This window comes from Pistacia vera, unplaced genomic scaffold (assembly GCF_008641045.1).
Source record: "Pistacia vera cultivar Batoury unplaced genomic scaffold, PisVer_v2 Contig432, whole genome shotgun sequence".
NCBI lineage: Eukaryota > Viridiplantae > Streptophyta > Magnoliopsida > Sapindales > Anacardiaceae > Pistacia > Pistacia vera.
Genome location: NW_022196260.1, coordinates 1,133,821 through 1,141,718, shown reverse-complemented (window position 1 = coordinate 1,141,718; position 7,898 = coordinate 1,133,821). Strand labels below are relative to the sequence as shown.

The 7,898-nt window shown below is 34.0% G+C and overlaps 1 pseudogene; it reads right to left on the bottom strand.

Annotated features, from left to right (window-relative positions):
• Positions 1-3,702: 3,702 nt before the first annotated feature.
• Positions 3,703-4,560, bottom strand: LOC116143678 (annotated as a pseudogene).
• Between the last annotated feature and the right edge of the window lie 3,338 nt (positions 4,561-7,898).

Below are 7,898 nucleotides of genomic sequence, written 5' to 3'. Positions count from 1 at the left end.
CTAAGGTCTAAGGAAGAAGCCTTAACCAAGTTTAAAGGCTGGAAAAATCTAGTGGAAAATCAGAGTGATAAAAGAGTCAAGACACTTAGAATAGACAATGGTTTAGAGTTTTGTAACTCTGAATTTGACACTTACTGCACTAACCAAGGGATACTAAGGCATAGGACAGTGAGGAGAACCCCACAGCAAAATGGGGTTGCTGAGAGAATGAATAGAACCTTGTTAGAGTAAGTTAGGTGCCTACTTTTCACCGCAAGGTTGTCTAAAACCTTTTGGGGAGAAGCCTTAACCACTATAGCCCACCTTATCAATAGGTCCTCCTCTAGTGCTATAGAGTTCAAGTGTCCTGAAGAGAAATGGACTGGTAAGAAGCCTAGCCTCAATCACTTACGGGTTTTTGGGTGTGCTGCTTATGCACACACAAATGATGGGAAGTTAGAGCCAAGGTCCCTTAGGTGTGTATTTCTAGGATACCAAGAGGGGACAAAGGGGTACAGACTTTGGGAAAGAGAGGCACAGGGGGTCAGGGTTATAATTAGCAGGGATGTGGTCTTTAATGAATCAGTTTTTCCTTGTAAATCTACTAACCCCATTACAGGAACATCAAATATTGAGACAGCAAATGTGAATCAAACTGGTACCACCCAAATTAAGGTGGAGCCAGCAATTCATCACACGGATCTGCCCAACTTTGATGAAGACACTACACCTGTAGTAATGCAGCAAGATGTTGATGCTGTGTAAGATCCTGAAGAAGCAACTGAAGAGATTGGTGAAAGGGTCTCAACAAGGGGACCTTGCACATTATCAGCTTGCAAGGGACATAATCAGGAAGGATATAAGGCCTCTTGCGAGATATAGTTATGCAGACCTGATCTATACAGCTCTAATTGCTGGTGGTGAAATTCAAAGGGTTGAACCTACCACTTATGAAGAAGCTATAAGTTCTAAGGACAAAAAACAGTGGCTAGCTACTATGAGTGAAGAAATGCACTCTTTAAAGGTGAACAAGACTTGGTCATTAGTTCAGAAGCCTAAGGATCAGAAGTGTGTAGAGTGCAGGTGGTTGTTCAAGATAAAAGAAGGCATAAACTTTTCAGACCCTCCAAGATACAAGGCCAGGTTAGTTGCAAAGGGCTACACACAACGAGAAGGTATTGATTTTAATGAAATTTTTTCTCCAGTAGTTAAATTTAAAACAATTAGATTGACATTGTCTATTGTTGCTCACTATGACCTAGAACTAGAGCAATTAGATGTTAAGACTGCATTCTTACATGGTAAACTGGAAGAAACTATTTTCATGAATCAGCCTATTGGTTTCTTTGATAAAGACTTTCTTGAGCATATGTGTTTACTGCATAAATCTCTTTATGGACTTAAACAGTCCCCTAGGCAATGGTATAAAAGATTTGACTCTTTTATTGTTGGGATTGGTTTTAATAGGAGCAAATATGACAATTGCTTTTACTTTGCACTTAAAAATGACATGCCTATATATTTGCTTTTGTATGTGGATGACATGTTGTTGATTAGTGAATCTAAGTCCAAAATAAATGACTTAAAGACACAATTGAGTGCTGAATTTGATATGAAGGATTTAGGGTGTGCAAAAAGAATCCTAGGAATGGTGATAGAAAGAAATAGGAAGTGTAATAGACTAAAACTTCACCAAATGTCATATTTGCAGAAACTCACATCAAAGTTTGGAATGTTTGACTCTAAGGTAGTCTCTATACCATTAGCTAGTCATTTCATACTTAGCAAACTGCAGTGACCTAAAACAGAGAGTGAACTGATCAAAATGGAAAGCATACCTTACTCTAGTGCAATAGGTTCCATAATGTATGCTATGATCAGTACTAGACCTGATCTGTTTTTTGCAATCTCTTTACTTAGTAGATACATGTCAAATCCTGGTATTGAACATTGGGTTGCATTAAAATGGTTGCTAAGGTACATAAATAGCACTGTGCATGTTGGTTTAGATTATTGTAAAAGATATGATACACTTGATCTTGTAGGGTATGTGGATTCAGATTTTGCAGGTGATAGATACAGTAGAAAGTCCACTACTGCCTACTGTTTTACGCTTGGAGGAAATTGTGTGAGCTGGAAATCCCAGTTGCAACCTTTGGTTGCACTGTCCACACCTGAATCTGAATATGTGGCAGTCACGGATGCTTTCAAGGAGGCCATATGGCTGCAAGGAATCCTACAAGAAGCCAATATGCTGGATGGACTTGTGACTGTCTATTCGGATAGTCAAAGTGCCATCCACTGGAGCAAAAATCTTGTGTATCATGAGAGAACCAAGCACATAGATGTGAAGTTTCATTTTGTCAGAGATCTCATTTCAAGTGGACAACTACTCATGGAGAAGATACAAACTGAAGAAAATCCAGCAAATATGGGGACCAAGGTTGTGACTGCATCAAAGTTCAAGCATTGCTTGGACCTACTGCATATAAGGTAACACATTAGAGCTGAGAAGAAACATTGAGAAGCTTGCTGCACTAATGGAGGGACAACCTAGAGGAGTTTGTTAGCTTCAAGGTGGAGAATGTTAAAATGTGAAGCTAAAACGCAGTGTATCAGTTTAAGTGAAATGCTGCAGTTTTAATGTTAATAGTTGAAGCCAAAAACGCGTATCAGCGTAAGTGAACTACTGCAGATTCAAGTCATCTTGCAATCTTGACCGCAGATTAGAGGCACATCTAAGGGCTATTATTTCACTTAAAAGTCAAGGTATAAAAGAAGCAGCTTTTCATTTTCTGCTTCAGCGCATAACAACAAAATAGATCTCTTCTCCTCGACTCTGTATTTTTTACTTTGCTAGGGCTGTTTTCTGCTTATTCCAATTCTTGTAATCTTTGTACAATCATTTAGATTGGTCAGTGAAGGTGGTGTTTCCTTTATGGGTAGAGAAGCTTGGAAGTCTTTCTCTTGGGTTTGAAGATTATGGTAAAAGGTTGTGTTAGTATTAACACAAAGTAAGTTGGTTGTGTTGAGATTCTAAAGTGTACTCTGTAACATGTGTAATCTTCTTAGTGCAGCGAGCCTCGGTTTTCGGAGCTCAACGTGGACATATCTTGCTCAAATCTAGAGCAAGTGAACACGGTAAAATCTTGAGTGTTTGTTTGGTTGTTTTTTGTTCCTTGTTGTGATTGTTGGTAGATTGGTGTTTAGTTTAGTCTCAAATCGTTACATGGTTAATAAATAATTGATTAACTATATACAATTAATATGATGCAATTTTAGAAGCAAGGTTTTCTCCTGTAGCATGGTTGACTTCCCCCTTTTCTTTTTTTGGCTTGAAATTTCGTCGGTGATCAATATATAGCACTTCAGTTTACTGAACCTTAAATTCTTATTATTTCAACCATTTTGGGTTAGAATAAAGAAAACATTAAATTACAATTGGAGAATTTTAAGAAAATTACCATAAATTAGCCTAAAAATAAGCCAAATTATTCTCTATAATCATCCCTTGAGAAAATTCCTGCAAATTTTTTCCCAACACTTTCTATCTTGGTTCAGCTATCTCCAACCCAAGCTTCGCTTTATCCACGTAATCACCTGCAATTATCATTAACATTAATTAATATCAAAACCAACATGTTATATAAATTAATTAATCTCGTTATTAATTTGTTAATTAAATAATTACTACCTGAATGCAATTGTTATTAGGAGCGATCATTAATTATAAAGAATGTCTTTTGTGTATTCAGGATGGCCTTGAATCCCAAGAATATGATCTCCGATTGCAAACATTTCAACTCCTGTTTTGTCCGAAAATGCTATCACTTCTCCCCTGATGGCACCTCCCAAACCTCATCTTGATGACACACTCTATTATCGAAAGAATTGTGGGATTTCATCTCCCAATTCCTCCATGAAGCTACAACTTCTCAAATCCCTCACCATTCTCACTCGCTCAGCCCAATATCCATCCTGTATAAGCCTTTCCAACTTTCCCACCCAATGCCCTACACAAAACCGAAACAAAACCATAGAATCACATAAAACTTTCGTAATTATCGGCAAATTTTTCATATGCCAATGTCTGCATTCTTACAATACTTCCGCAAGAGTTAAAGAAGGGTTGGTTAAATTTTCTTTTAATACTCTTTGAATTAACAGTTTAAATACGAACACTCTACAGGAGAGATGGATTTAATTATTATTAAGAGTTCGTAAAATCAGGGCGTTCCGCTGAAGAGAATGAAATGAAACTGAAGTTTGAAATTTGGTTACCTGGTGACCAAAGCAAATGCCAAGAACTTTTTTCTCCTGGAATCTAAAGTTTGGAGCAAGAGCAAATTTGAGGATCCAGTCGTCATTTCATAGGCATTAAAAGGGCTACCACTGACGACAAATCCATCGTATTTTTGAAGCTCATTCATGTCAGGGAATTCTCCTTCAAAACATCTGAACAAATCCCATCTCTCCTCTTCTTCTCCGAAAGCCGCAATGAAGACATTGAAGTATCCGCCAACTTCTTCACATAATCGAGTCCCTTGCTGCCAGCAAAAGAGCATATCGTTTCTCTTCCATAACAAAAAAATCAAAATTCTTTAGAATAATTGAACTCTTGGGTGTTTGAGGATAGAATAATTGGTTTATTTGCACATGTGAAAAGCCGAAGAATGCGTGCCCAGTTTATAGAGGGTGCCCTACTGTTTAATGAGGAGACAAAATATGGAAAATTAATTATTGCTTGAGGTGAGTCACTAACACTAAAAAAAAAAAAAGGAGGCAATTGGAAAATTTTGTAATTTTGCCTGAATCGAAAGTGACAAAGGGAGAGAAGAATTGAGAAATTTATTTATTTATTTATTTGTTTTTGTTTTGAAACTATACGAAAAGTAGGGTTTTTTTCTAAAACACGGTGACACGGTTTGTCTCTTTCGTGGTATGGCAATTCTTTCACGTTTATAATTGTTGTGTTAGAAATGAACATGTGATTTTGGATCAATGATAGTAACCTTTGCACTAAATTTATAAAGTTAAGTGATGTGTCATTATTATTGTATGGATGTTATAATCGATATTATTGTGATGAGTGATGTGATACGACAATCTAAATGAATAGCATATCAATTGATGTGTAACATAATTGAGCTATAGACTTCATGTGGGTTAACGTATAGTATATTTTTGTATTAAGAGTCAGTTACAGGTTTAGTTGTTAGAGCAAAGTATTTTGTATATATATAATGCTTTACGTTGCGACTCAGATTAAGTTTTTAAGCTAATAAAATCATTTTTCTCTCAATCTCTTCGTTAATTCCTTAATGCATATTTCAAAACCCTTTCAAGTCTTTAGTAGTATTGAAGTATAATTGTTCGTAATCACATTCCTCTTAAATGTAACGCAAATCCTACTAAGTACAACTCCCTAATAATTGTGAACTTGTAGGAAGTATTAAAACTTATGCAATCAATAACTTAAAAATAAATTATAGTTTTTTATCTTAAATGATGTGTAAACTATTTACATTTACTCATGTGTTCATCACCTTTCGTAATTTTTTTTTTTTTTTTTTTAAATTCTATGTTCTCCTACTAAACGCATTTCCTAATTTAGCCGATTTTGTTCCACCGAATGTAAGGCTCACACGCAGGAACTCGCGTTGACATCTCGCAATACATCGATGCCAAACTGTGTCTACAATCTTAAATGGTAATTTAGGCAAACCGGTCTTTCTATTTGATACTTTCTTCCACTGAGGAATTTAGTTAATTAATTTACCACCATACTCTCTCTCCAAATTAAATCAATCTTATGCATGATATAGGGGTTTTCTTTTTACCGATTAGTTGGTTTCTATGGCTTGTGTTGTATATGTTTAATTTCTAATTGCTTCTAATTTATTCGCAATATTCTAATTTGATCTTCTTCACAATTCACATGCACACAGTCATCTTGTTTGGTCTTCCATAAAAAAAAAAAAAAAAAAAAATTTCCAATGCATGATTTTCCGGGTCCGTACCTGTTTCTAATTGCTCTTAATTATCAACATATTAAGGAGCCTACAGAAAAATAAAAAATGTAAACCTCGTAATTGGCACAGGCTGGATTGAATTCTATTTTAAGTCAAGTTTTTTTTGAGTTTATACCTCCCTGGTATAATACAGGCTGACTTTCAAATTCCATTCAACTTCAAGAATGGTATTTACTTTGAAGAAAAATGAACATATATACACAAATTAAGTCATGCACGAACAATTTAGTTTTGTGGAGCCTTTTAGAACAATTCAACTGAAGTTCCTAGACGAAATGTATTGAGTTCTTGAAGCAGGCTTATATACATAATCTTGACATCTTTCAAAGGGTCAAATTAGAAGAAACGGAAAGCCAAAAGGATACTACCTATTTTTCTTTCAAGAATCAAATTTGAACGTACAGGATTAAAAATGAGTACGTAAGTGTTAATTAATAGCTTGCCGATATGCTCGATTCTCTTCTTTGGTCAAGAAAATAATTTATTTGACCAGCGTTCAGTCTTTTCTAATCATAAATAAGTTAAACTTGTAAATTAAGGACGGCTAAACTTGTGTAGATAATTAAATAACTAAAGCTTATATACAATAATTAATCAGTAATAAAACACAGTTTCATCTTTAATTTAACCAGCATCATATATAGTTATATGCTATTATACTGTTGTTTTGTATCCCATCTAAAAGCTTAAGTTTGTAGGTGAGGATTCAACATTATAATATATAATGATATAATCTCTAATCTAACTATAATTATTAATTACTATGCATCATTATATAATCGACTTAATTTTTTAGGTAAACCTGCTAATTGCTTCTCCCGTGATTAAACAAATCTATTTATATTTTTTTTTTTTTTTAATTTTTATAAATTTAGAATAAATTAATGAGGTAAAATGTATTTGAAGTTGAATTATGAAACAAATAATGAAGCACCCAACTTCACTTTTAAAGAACTAATTGAATTGCCCTTTTTGTTTTGAAGTTTAGAATAATATTAAATAAGGAAACAATTAAAAACAACGTATCTGATGTTGATATGAAACAAAATAATACACACATAATATATGTTTTGTATATACCCATAATGTCCATTATAATATTTTGAGTCAAAATATATGAAGTGTTTTTATTGTTTCAGTTTTTGAAAACGACGAGTCATGTGTCAACCCCCCATTTGAAACGAATTAAGAAAGATGCAAAATGAGGCACCGTTAGTGGCAACAAATAAAAGTTCTGACAAATCCATCCTAAACCCCTTGGGAGATTAGTACCATGTTCTTATTCTATATCACTAAAAAATTCGGTTCAAATGCCCAAAAATCATCGAGTATCATACCCAAATTTAAACCATTAATTTTGCTTTCATATGAAGCTGATTCTTAAGCCAATTTGCTCCAGAGTTACCACTTTTTTTTTTTTCTTTCTAAACTTTAACTATATCCATGTGGACTATTCGAAGAATTCTTATGATCATCTTGTACATTTAGAGAAGAAATTTAATTTCTATGGCTAAAAAATTCAGATTTCTTGAAATATAAGTTAATTTCTATATTAAGTATTAACACTTTAAATGCACTTGCCAGCCGTGACCATGAATAAAGGTGTTATTCCAAAGGATCCCAAATTAAATTTTTGTAAGATTATGTTCTCTTCTTTGACAATCACCATGCAATATGTCAAATATACTTACAAAAAGGGGACCAATCAAGCTTTTGTAGATTTATTTGTATCTACTAGATATTATTCCTTTTACCTACAAATACGAATAATATATTCAATATATATAATCTGTACAATTACGAGTCACAAAATAAATAGACTATTCGTCTCTTCCGTAGATGTTTATATATATATATATTTTAAACGTAAATCTCATTAGTTGTCAA